Below are 13,483 nucleotides of genomic sequence, written 5' to 3'. Positions count from 1 at the left end.
TTCTAATCCTTTCATCTATCTCAGAAATACAGAGACATGCACAAGTTTTTCTTTGTTTTGTATTATCCAGACTCTCTTTTCCCCTCCATTATCACAGATGAGAAACTACAGTCTCAAACAGTATCAGTCTGTCATTGAAAAAAAAAAAAACATGAAAAACCCTAACTTGAGGACCAGTTTGTTAAAAGAATAGTTTAGGAGGTTACGTTAATAGTAAGGAAATATTTAGACCAAGTTGCACGTTACTTTATCTAACAGTAGGGAAATATTCAAACTAACATTAAAAATAATATCAAAGAATGAAAACAGTAACTTAAGGACTGAATGGTTATAAACATATCACATTAATTTTGATTTGATTCTACAAACCTTCAAAATTCATTATGTAGAATTTTAAAATGAAAAATTTCCACCTCTTGAATAGCTTCACACACATTATCTGCAAACTTTGTACAATATATCTTCATTTGTAACATTGAATGTTACCAGGACTTTGTTGTTGACTCCCTGTGAAAACTGAATTATATGTGAATAATCTGGACACAGAAAAGTTGTACAAGTTATTTTGATAATTATGAAAGCTTTTTTTAACCTCAAGTTTAAAGTTTACTGTTTTTCATTTTTCACATTGTTTAACATATCTGAAATAGTTCATCATTGACAAACAAGTAAAGTATAATACTAGGTAATAACTAAAGAACAACCCAGGACCTTCTGATGTATGATGTATCTGAACTACTTACCATCTATATTAGACATCAAACATTAATTAGTAAATTGAACATGAGGTTTGTCTTTCATATATGACTCTAAATGGTTTGATTTAAACAAGTAAAGTTTATAGTTATGTTAATGTAAGTGAATACCTTTAATAAAAACAGTCAGAGATGGTGCAAATCTTGAGAGGGTTAAGTCGGTATGTTGTATGATATTTTAAACATTACTTATCAGTTAGTGAAATAAATCAGATGACTATACACACCAATGTTAAGAAGTGGGGTAATTTGTATATCTTTTAATATTTTAACCAGAATCTGGGAGCCATTGGTGATCACAGAGGAAAGATAGGGGTGGAAGAAAATGCCATCTTTTAACACTCCACTCACCCATCTGCAACTACAACTTCTGATTGGTGTCTTTATTAGCAAATACTGAAATTCCATTAAATGGAAAAGTTTCTAGAAAAGTAGCAGTTTACTCTAAACCATGATAAATTTCAGAAATAAACAAAAAAAAAAATTTATCATCTAACATGGAGAGGGTAATGTTGATCCCACAATGACTTATAGGTAATGCAGGTATTCTTTTTCACTAAACATTTCATAGACTTGTAATGGAACCTGAGTGAGTGGCTTCAATAGGCAGAAAGATTAGTTCTGCTTAGCTGTCGGAGCTTCGACTAATACTATCTGTCATTACAAGATTTATTTTTAGGTGAAGATGCAGTAGGTGAATGGAGCACATGGGCACTAACTCGAGGCTTTATAGTTAAAACAAAGAAGTTTAAAACAAGAACTCCAATAGCATTTCTTTTATTCTGCTGCTATCTGTATTGTTCAATACAACAGTGTCTGGCTAGTGGGAAGTGTGGTGTGTTGCATTTGTAAATGATTTTGATTTTTGAGAACAGTCCACATTGTTGTAAATATGATTATGTATGTTGTTGTTGTTGTTTTAATTATGCACAAGGCTACCTAATGGGCTATTGGTGTTCTGCCCACCATGAGTATCTAAATTTGGTTTGTAGCAGTGGGAATCTGCAGACATACCAATGATCCAATGGGGACACTAATTTATTAACATAAAAGCAAGATTTTAACAATATATCTAGTAAGTTTATGAACTTGCAATGCTAATATCGGGTTCGATTTCACCAGGTGCACACAGCAGGTAGCCTGGCTTTTCTCTACATAAACAAACGATTATAATAATACCTATTTAAAATTTGATAGTGGATTTTTACATTAATTTAAAAACCTTTTCTACATTTTTAATAATTTTATAAACAACTTTTAAGTATAGTTGATGAATTATTTTTATTTTATAAGATAGCTTCGTTCGTGTCTATTTAAATACTGTTTCAATGAAACAAAGCATCTTGTACTTCAAGGACGTTGAATTTATTTATTTTAAATGGGCCGAGTGCATGTTTAGTATGAGGGACTTTGGATCCAAGAATTCTTGTTTCTTGTCCCATTAGTACAAAGATATAAAGTAAAATAAATCGTACTCCCAGCATTGGGAGCAGTGAGTGCGTTATTTGATTACAGTAACTTAAGCATTGCATTTTTAATGGCGTTCCGTCTGGACTATCACTTTTAAAGAAGAATGGGTTTTCGCAGATAGATCACGTGCATCTTTGAGCGAAATTCAACAAGTAACAGTCATCTCATTGTGTTTCTGCAAGTTATGGTACCGTATTCCAGGTAAGATTCTGTAGCTTTGCACAACGACAATAAGCAGAAAGTAGTAGTTGCTCGTAATTCATGATAACGAGAAATCCACTTTCAAGTAAAAATGTATCTCATGCTAACAAAAGATTAACCTGAAGATAACCTAAGAAGGTCGAAACGTTGTTCTCTACTTTGTTTTAATACCCATACCAGCTGTTTTAAGATACAGCAGATAATAATTATGCTTCATTTGGACACCAGGTGTAGTGTTGATATCAATAATTATTTGAGAAAATTGTTTCATATATATGTGTATACATATTAATAGATTTGTTTGTTTGTTTTGGAAATTCGCACAAAGCTACTCGAGGGCTATCTGTGCTAGCCGTCCCTAATTTAGCAGTGTAAGACTAGAGGGAAGGCAGCTAGTCATCACCACCCACCGCCAACTCTTGGGCTACTCTTTTACCAACGATTGACCGTCACATTATACACCCCCACGGCTGGGAGGGCGAGAATGTTTAGCGCGACGCGGGCGCGAACCCGCGACCCTCGGATTACGAGTCGCACGCCTTACGCGCTCGGCCATGCCGGGCGATATATTAATAGATAACATGCATAACAATACATTGTTTGCCAACAAGTCCTGATATTTGTCCATATTATTCTACAATGAAGATTTTATTGTTCGACTGTATTAACGTTTCATTATATAATTTTTGACGCAGATCTATACAAATTTATATACATTTCACGCAATCTGAACGCCTAATTATTATGAAAAAAGTAAAATTTCGCCTTTATCAGACGGTGTAGCTCCTAACTTTATTAATTGCGGGCGTAATTATTAATATAATTTTAGAAACAAGGAAATATACAAGTCGTGAAAGGACTTGTTTAGAACAAATTTAAAATGTAATTTTAACTTTAGAAACACTTAAAGAATATTACAGAATATTATATGAATTTATAAACATATTTAAATGAAAAAACATCAACGACTGTCTCTGTTATTAACATGATACATTATCTCAAATCTGGTGGTAAACAGCACTTCTCCAATTCTAGAAATATGGTAACTAAAACACACAAGTGTAAATAATGAGTCTGAGGCTGGAAGACGAATTTGCTTCTTTTCATGTAAATCTTTTTTCTTTTCTTTTTACTTCTCAAGTCGAAAGATGTTTTCACTCTTGTACCGTCAATATGATGTTTTTTTTTTACCTCTGAGGATGGAAGACGAACTCGCTTCTTTTCATGTAAATCTTTTTCTTTTCTTTTACTTCTCAAGTCGAAAGATGTTTTCACTCTTGTACCGTCAATATGATGTTTTTTTTTACCTCTGAGGATGGAAGACGAACTCGCTTCTTTTCATGTAAATCTTTTTTCTTTTCTTTTTACTTCTCAAGTCGAAAGATGTTTTCACTCTTGTACCGTCAATATGATGTTTTTTTTTACCTCTGAGGATGGAAGACGAACTCGCTTCTTTTTCATGGAAATCTTTTTTCTTTTCTTTTTACTTCTCAAGTCGAAAGATGTTTTCACTCTTGTACCGTCAATATGATGTTTTTTTTTACCTCTGAGGATGGAAGACGAACTCGCTTCTTTTTCATGGAAATCTTTTTTCTTTTCTTTTTACTTCTCAAGTCGAAAGATGTTTTCACTCTTGTACCGTCAATATGATGTTTTTTTTTACCTCTGAGGATGGAAGACGAACTCGCTTCTTTTTCATGGAAATCTTTTTTTTTCCTCTTAAGCCGAGAAATGGAGTTGTTCTGTTTTAATGAAAATCCTCTCTTTCTCCCTTTAAGCCACAAAACAGAATTGTTCTTTCTTCATGAAAATCCTGTATTTTCTTTTTCCTTAAGCCGTAAAACGTTATTTCTCTTATTTTCATCAAATTCCTGCTCCCTTAAGCCAAAAATGGGCTCGTTCTTTTACCGTCAGTATAATGTTTATCAGTTTCTTTTACATCCTTCAGAGAAGATGATTGGATGAAAGATACAAAACTTTTATCTCCATCATCAGCATCTGCCTGTGAAAATAAATGGTGCAATTTGTAATGCTGATGTTTAAAAATACATATTTTACTGTCTTTTGATTTTTCTTTCTCTACGCAAGTTTTTAATTTACATAGATCTTAGCCCGTGGAAAGTAAATATTTTCCAGCGTGGAACAATTTAAACCTGAAAACAGTAATTGGTTTGAAGTGCATGATATGTATTGTAAGAATAAAGGTAATAAAGAAGTCAAATCCTGAACAAAGAAACAGCAGAATCTGATGGGATAATTTGTTTAAGGTCGGATTGGCCCTCGATAAAACTCTGGATTTTGGAAATGGAAAGTCAGGTTTGAGTCTGTAAAATACTATAAATATTCCCCGCACCTTTGCGTTATAAGAATGGCAGTCAATATTTTAGTAGAAATGTTGGGTGATGAAGTGTTTCTGATTGGTTGACTTCCCTTTTTTTTTTTGTTGTTGTTCATTAATTGTATCTGTGCTTTTTGTGTAAGCGGATACTTATGGAGCTGTCCGGACAGAAACTGGAGCTTCGAACTATTAGTTTCAAACTACCTATTACATTAATCATGACCAGGTGGTCAGGGCACTCGATTTGCAATTTAAGTGTAGCGGGTTCGAATTTTAGTTCTGACAAACATGCTTGTCCTTTCAGCTGAGGGGCCAATCCCACTATTCTTTAGCAAAAATAGTTGGCAGTAAATGGTAATGACTAGCTACCTTCCTTCCAGTCTTACAATGCTAAATTAGAGACGGAAAATGTAGATAGCCCTCGTGTAGCTTTGTGCGAAATTCAAAAAACAGAGAAACCTAAATGACTTTTTAGCATTAGTTTTTGTTTTGAATTTCGCTCAAAGATACACGAGGGGTATCTGTGCTAGCCGTTCTTAATTTAGTAGTGTAAGACTAGAAGGAAGGTAGCTTGTCATCACCATTCACCACCAACCCTTGGGCTACTCTCTCACCAACAAATAGTGGAATTAGCCATAACATTATAACGCCCTCATGACTGAAAAGGCAAGCATGTTTGGTGTGATGGGGGTTCGAACCCACGACCCTCAGATAACGCGTCGATTGCCTTAATCACCTGGCTATGCCGGGCCTCTTTTTAGCATTATACCAAAGAATAATTATAGGTATCTTTCAGACGTGAGGACAAGGTCTCTAATTCGGCGATTGAAAATTGGTACTGCAACTGAACTGTCCAGTGCTTTTAGAATTTTTTTTTGACAAAGAAAATTATCATTCTGGTAATGACATCTTTGTTCATACATTTAGTAATCTGTAGTTTCGTCAAAGTGATTGTACGTGGATTAATTATTGCAAGATTTTAGACTTTAACGACAGAATTCAAATACCTTATTCGAATCATGTTAGTAATACTAGGAATTACATTAAGTTACCTCAAATTGGATAGTTTCCATTGGTTATGAAGTTTGACTAGGTTTGGCAACTTCTGGTGTCAACGCCAAAAACAACAATAACAGAAGATAGGAAGTGTTCAGAGACAAGGAAGTCCCACTTATTTTCATATCAAACACCCTATCTAAAGAAATAAGATGAGAGATGCAAGTCTTTATAAAAACACAACATTGGGAACAAAGAAAATCTTCGAGGTAAAGAGGTGAGAGAAGATTTGATGCAGAAAGGGTTAAATTCGAATTCAGTTTTTGACATGTTACCCTAGAAAGTATAATTATTATTTAGTTTTCTTTAAAACAGTAGTTCATGAACCAACAAAGAATAAGCTTGCTAGAAAAAACTGGGATTTATGGGCTTCCACCAAATGTAACCCACAAAAATGTGATATGTGTGTTCCTAAAGGGGTCCAGTGGTAAGTTCATAGACTTCCAACGTTAAAATCTTTTGTTGATTTCCATGCTTTGCAGTAAAAAACAACACAAACACACATTAACATTATGCTGTTTTTTTTTAAAGGTAACACGTTGTTTGTTCTACAAAACGACTTTGTTTACTATGCATAAAAGTCTTTCAACAATGTCTGTTGAAGAGCTATAATTGTTTACGAGTCAAAATAGAATGTGTATAAATATAACTGTTGTATGACCATGTCACTACTTTGCAAGGTAGATATGAATCCTCACCAAAACTGGTGTGGAGAATATGTACAAATTTTTGGTTTTGCAATATTTGGGTGATATTTTTTACCACTACGTCTTCCTTTTGTGATGGATCTTCACCAAATTTGTCATGTATGTTTAATGGGTGCATGCGGAGATACACAGAAACTTACGGTTTCACATTTTGTATTTTGCAGTTTTTATGGGCGTTGCTTTTACAATTGCATGTAAGAAAAGCAACTTTTTATCTCCTAAGATCCCCTTTCATTAACCATGAATTTACATCATTTCCATCCAGGGGAGGGATACTCCAGAGAACATTGAAATACGTTATTTAATATAGTTTAATTAGAATAAGGCTTAGTAGATGTGGTAAACTTTATCTAACAACAAGCTGCTTCTCTTCAGGTATAGAACGATACCAACCATCAGCACACATGAAAGACTGCTAAGTAAGTAAAGGTGATTATATAGAACACATCTGGGTCCAGTTTAACAATTTTTGTACCAGTTCTTTACTTTCGACTACATTACCAAAACGAACGAGTACACCCAGCCTGTTACAAGACATCTAAACTTTTTATACCTTCAGTATGAGGCACTGAACCCTAGGTAACTGACAATATCTAGGTATTCTGTGTCTGGAATGTCCATAACTGTGTCTCTGTGAACAAAACTAATGAACTGGCAGCTAAATCTGTGTTTATTATTGTGAGGTTAGAATAGGGGTTCGTCTCAAACATTCCAGATAACTAACAGTTAACCTCATCTAAACCACCAATCAAAACTGTAAACACAAAGTTTTTCTATGTACAATAAACGTTACAGAAAGTCGTCATGTTACATACAAAATGTCGGTAAAACTAGCTCCACTTTCAGTCACGTCATCTCTAGAAGTGTCAGTGTGACTTCTGAGACGTTAATATGGGTGTCACTGTGACTGAAGCGAACCTGCTATTGGTGTGAATTTCGTACAGATCGTATTATTACACAGTTATAATGTACACTCACTTCAATGAAACTGTATCGAAATAAAAGTTGAGCCAGCCACCCTCAAACTGGGAGTCAAGCGCGTACTCATCTGGCCATGCAGGACTAATTTTGTGTTAATGAAGGTATACCAGTGTTAGTGAAAGTTGTAAAATAACGCATAGCAACGATATAACTGAAAGTAATATCTATCATGTAAAACATCAAGTAATGATTATTAACTGGAAGTCAGTGTAATAGTTGATATAGAAACATGTTCAATAGTGGTTCTGATGTTGATGTATTTTGTTTTCTCATTTCAACAACGTTTAAGGACTATCTCCATCTTGAAAAGTCCTTCATCTGAACACATCTCCATAATCCATGTACGTGATTATTTTTCATGACCATCACATACTTTCCCGAACGTGACAAAGTCTTGATAAGTTCAAACTACATACTAAATAATTGTGCTACTGTACCATTAGAACCTTATATTCAAGTTGTTGATTTGGTTATTCAAATTTGTTTTAATATAACATTCTGAACCCTAATATACTACTAAAATATATAAAATGTGATCGTATTAAATCATCATACATGAACAATGTTAATATTTCAGTAAATAAGCGTTTGTAGAAAGCTGACTGGAATGTTATTCCAGCTGATAAAGATGGCTTCACGAAGATCATGCACTGTTTGGAATTGACGTCCATTTCTATAGACCCCTTGCCATCCACCCCCAAATATATTCAATGGGGTTCAGTTCAGGCGAACACGCTGGATGGTCCAAAAGAATCACGTTATTCACCATGAAAAAGTCCTTTGTCCTGCAGACATTGTGGACTGCAGCGTTGTTCTGCTGAAAGATCCAGTCATTTCCACACAAGCGAGGGCCTTCAGTCAATAAGGATGCTCTCTTCAACATGCCAATGTAGCCAGCCGCTGTTTGACGCCCTTGTATAACCTGAAGCTTCATTGTTCCATGGAAGGAAAAAGCACCCCAGATCATGATGGAACCTCCTCCACTGTGTCGTGTAGAAAATGTCTCCAGTGCCAGTGACGTTGGAAGCCATCTGGAACATCCAGGTTAAAGTTTTTCGTCCACTTTTCTACGTCCCATGTTTGGTGCTTCTCAGCAAAGTTAAACCGAGGTGTTTCGTGGTGTGGAAGGAGGCGTGACCTTTGAAGACGTTTACGGTTTTTAAAGCCTTTCTCTCGTAGATGCCGTCTTATTGTTCTTGAGCTGCATTTTCCGTCCATAAGGGCCTTAAATCTGGTTTAGCGATCGTCTAGTATCTTGCCGAATACCCCGCCGAATCCTCCTACTCAACGTCGGCGAATTTTTCTTGGGCCAACCACTTGAAATTCTCGTTCGGTATCCCTCAGTGTCTTTTAAGAAATTTGCAACAGCAGTTTTACTACGCCCAATCTCACCAGCGATGGCACGTTGAGAGAGACCTTGTTTTTGCAGTTCAATAATTCTGCCACGTTCAAATTCTGTCAACTTTTTAGACTTTGCCATGTTTTTACACAATGCAACACAGGAGATGTCAGGGGGAGATGTTGACAACGCTAATGCTTGAACACAAATGACTAAATTTCGTTACGTGTTTACCGATTAACGCTTCGTTTCACTATGGTCTTAAACTTTTGACCAGCTAGTATTTTCCCTATTAAATGCTAAAAAAATAGTTTTATTTTCCCTTTTCTAATTTTCATCTCTTGAAGCTATACTCAAATAAGTAGTTGAGTCTATCAACGCAAAATGCTATTTTTTCTTTATGTTCATTGGCCTTAAGATTTTGGCCAGCAGTGTATATAGGTAACTTGGTCCAGTCTTGATAGAATTAATTTACCATCTAAGCAGAACGATGTGGTACTGGTGACCAAAAAGTTATGACCTTTCTTTCTGAGATGGGTGGTAAATGTGTAGAGAGGTTGAGTATTTCACTGATTAGATAACTATCAGAACACTTGGGTATTGAAAGAACACACTGTACAAAGGATCGTATAGTAACTAAGTAATGGATACAAAGTTCCATTGATTTTGTCATACTCAGTAACAGATGTAAAAGTGAGTGTGACTCAAAGGTATAAGGACTTCCATTACAGCTATTACCTCGAGTAAAGAAATTACTTCACTAGTAGACAGATTAGGACTACATCAACCTAAACGAAAAGAAAGAAAATTCAGACCGATTGAGAAATGTGTTGAAAAATATCCCAGGTGAAAAGTGTATGAAAAGTAATATGAAATTTAAGATTCGTGTTCAACTGGAGTGAATTTTGAAACTACAGCTACTTAATAACTGTACAAAATAAAAAGTAATAAACAGCATGAAAAATGTTGAAGTAAAAGCAGGAAGAAAAATTTAATACATCATAAGATTATTGTGTCAACTGTAGAGATGAAGACTGGAACCCCCCATTATGTTATCTGCTGTTGGTTAGTTCAGAAGACATCTGGTTTTGGAAAGTTAACATTTTCTTAGATGAAAATGTGTTTCCATTAGATGCCATTTCACACAGAGATTATATCTCCTGTGATCATCTGCCTTGAGTATCTACATAACACTAGTTTTTAGGCAACTAGAAACTTCAACCTAACCTCACGTGATTCTTATTAATGGCTAATGATGATACTGTACGGTAAAAGCCCTCTGCCAATAGGAAAGCGATATCAACTCCTTGTTTACTGGCTCCCTCTATATTGCTCCACTCCTGAAATTTCATTATTGACGAGGAAATAAGTCGTAATTACCCAAAAGAACACATACGCATAAGAAAACTTGTGGGTCAAGCGGCTGTTTGATCGACATACCATGATACAGATGATCTGTTTTTAAGTTCATCGCTTCAAATCTCTAGAGAATCTCTACAGCAAATCCATTGGGAAGATGTTGAATCATGACGGTCGAGTGTTTTAAAACAGAATTAAAGATCTGATACCTGCTCTATAATTGATGTAAAAAATTGCCCCGAAATTATCAGAATGAATCATAATCAAACAATTCATTAGCAGTGGTAAGGAATATAAACATGTCCAAGAACAGAACATAGGTTGGGTACACTGATGTGAATGAATTGCTTATGCTGGTACACATGTTTAAGATGACATTGTTGTTGAATGATGTATCCCAACCAGTAAACATTAACATTTCTGAAGTGGTGTAGGTTTGATACGATTCAAAGTGAAGAAACCAAAACAGTGGTAATAGATTATCTAGCCACTACATAAGTTTCTCAAGCACAGTAGGGGACATGAAAGATGATTGGATTAAGTAGATAAAGTATTGGGTAGGAGTGAGTAACGATTTGAACATTTTGTCAATTCACCCAAAGTGGGTTACCACCATCAGAAGAATGAAGATATGACTGGAGGACTCTTTCCATAAGTATGAAAACAGAAGGCTATTTTGCAAGTAATAATGAAACCATAGACCAAGTTAATGGAGATGTAGAGCAAACGCTTTGACCACCTGACTGAAATTACAGGAGACAATGTAGTGTTTGAAACAATAAAATATAGTAACAATGGATGAATAAAAGGAAGCATCTACAGAACTCAGCGATGGGAATAGGAAGAAAGGTGTTTGAGATATAGACCTGAATATGGAGTAATGGTCCAATGAAGTGAAGATAACTTTTCAAATGAAAACGTTGGACAGATTAATAACTAAATCTCCTCCGTGTCTTTATAGGGACATCAAGTAAAACCTTGTAAGAAGGTTGGCAAATTTCTTCACACCTAAAGAGGACAGAATAGATTCTAAAGATGATGAAACTGAACAGATTGAGAACTGATAGTAAGGGAGAAAAGAACGGGAGTGAAAGCCCATGTGTAAGAATGGTTGTAATCCATCCGTTCGTTGAGGAGTAAAATCTATATAGAACAATCCATAGCAGAAAATAGGTTGAAACAAGAATCATTCCAAAGGAATCAGCATCTCTATGAAGTACATCTAACATAAGATGAAGACGTAAAGTGCAAGGAGACAAACAAAGAAGGTTCAGGAAAAGACAGGATAGTTGAACTGAATTAAATGGGCCAGCTATTCAAACATTCAAAATTTATGCCACACTCTGTGAATCTAGATAGTGCATGTGAAAAAAACTATAATTATTAATGAAGGAATCCGTAGGACTACGAGGACTAGGCATATTGTCCTGGGAATGTAGTTGGTCTAAACCTAAATCAGTATGTTTGGAAATGGAGGATTAGATTTATACAAAAGGGATTGTGTAAGAGAGAAACAGCTGGAATCGAAATTATGCCCGCATAATGAGAGGATGGTCGAATACTGTCCTCAATAGGAAGTTCACAAAGCCTTAGAAGTAGATGAACGTAAACAAAGAAGCTGACCTCCTGCTAAATTTCCTATTGAAATCGAAGGGATGAAAGAGAGTAAATAGATGTGAATGAAGTTGCAGACTACATGATGGTGTTCACTAATATATGAAAAGTGGCTGTCACGTCATCAACACGTATCTTTCCTTTCCTCGCCACTGTTGAAATTTCACTTATGTGAAGAAATTCTTCTCTCACAAAGGATAGAGAAATAGTAATACGGACTTCTAAGTTACTAAATGATAAAAACTGTAATTCGAAAAACAAAGCAAATCTTTGTTATTAAAAACTAGTAAATTTACAATTTTTTTAACTTTCATGATCGCAAAACTACAGAGAGAGCTGGAAAATAGGAAGGTGTCTTCTGAAATTATTGGAAGACATATATTGCATGAAAAGATATCTCACGAGTTAAGATTACAACTGCCTGAAGAGCAAATCTCTAAGACAAACGAACAGAGAAGATATCTTAACTGTGTTAAAAGGTTTGTCTTCTTTCAGAAGGAACTTTAGCAGCCAAAGAACATACCAGTCGGCTGAGAAACTTTCATACTATCTCCTGCAGGTTAGTTCTTTGGAGATCTCGTCTGGAAAGGAGGTGGACCAGTTTAGACGTATTGTGTTGGCTAGGATACCCCCACCCAATCATGGGAAAGAAGGTGGATCACTTTAGATGTAATTTTTTAGCTAGGATGTTTCCCACCCTATAACAGGAAAAAAGGTGGACCGATTTAGATGTATTGTGTTCGCTAGGGTGCTCCCCACCCTATCCTGGGAAAGAACGTGGACCCTTTTAGATGTATTGCGTTTGGAAGGATGTTCCCCACCCTATCATAGGAAAGAAGGTGGACTAATTTATATGTATTGTGTTTACTAAGATGTCCCTTCCCCCAACATGGGAAAGAAGGTGGACCAGCCAGCGTATCTACAGTTGAGAATGTCATTTTTACGCCCAACTTAGTGACCCGTACTTTCAAGATGGGTGTTGAGTATACCTGGTTTGTGCGTTATCTCACTAGTGTGTCCCTCCAAGAAGTGAAGTCACACTCCAACCACATCCTGTGGACACTTTCCGAGGACTGCTCGTCTAGATTCCTCCACCAAGTCAATGTAAGATTCTCAATGAGATTCCTGTTATTATGTGTTTTTAGGTAAGATATCGTATCAAAGTTGATGTTTTCTGACACTGAAAATATATTTCCGATTGATACTTTACTCTCCTCACACTTCTGGTGCTTCTTTTCTGTCAACTTTGAAGATTGTGTTCTACAGTAAATAGGAAGCCAGCTTCCAGCTTTGATAGTAGAGTATGTTTCAGTGAAGCGTTGTGCTTGTTTATTTACATGTTACAACGCAGATGAACCAAGTTGAAACATGGGTTTGGTGAGAGTTTCAAGACTAGTGAAACCAAAGACATTTTCGCATATTGAAGGCTGCACTGAACAATAATAGCTGTTATGTGTGAACAAAAATATATTCTATCAAAACAGAATGAAACTAGATATTTTAGACCATGTACAATAATCTGGTATAACTTTCTATGTGTGTATAGTTTTAACTATTTTTCAAAACGATGCCTAACAAAACATTTTGCGAATCTTATTACATTGTCCTTCCAAAATAAAGTTTGTGTCAGCCAATCAAACATTTCTAATACTCTGAATTCATC

The 13,483-nt window shown here is 35.6% G+C and overlaps 1 long non-coding RNA gene across 7 annotated transcripts in view; it reads left to right on the top strand.

Moving 5' to 3' along the window:
- LOC143229995 (uncharacterized) overlaps positions 1–13,483 on the top strand; it is a 56,436-nt gene that overhangs the window by 28,203 nt on the left and 14,750 nt on the right. Inside the window, exon 2 of one of the 7 annotated variants that reach the window (XR_013016174.1) lies at positions 1,032–1,930. The exons of 5 other annotated variants lie outside the window; for them this stretch is intronic. This is a non-coding gene — a long non-coding RNA (uncharacterized LOC143229995). Of the gene's footprint in view, positions 1–1,031; positions 1,931–2,259; positions 2,427–13,483 lie in introns of those variants that run through there. One more of the 7 variants, XR_013016167.1, reaches the window with a different exon arrangement.

Source organism: Tachypleus tridentatus, chromosome 10, assembly GCF_004210375.1.
Source record: "Tachypleus tridentatus isolate NWPU-2018 chromosome 10, ASM421037v1, whole genome shotgun sequence".
In the NCBI taxonomy this organism is placed as follows: Eukaryota; Metazoa; Arthropoda; class Merostomata; order Xiphosura; family Limulidae; genus Tachypleus; species Tachypleus tridentatus.
This window is presented reverse-complemented; position numbering and strand designations above follow the sequence as displayed.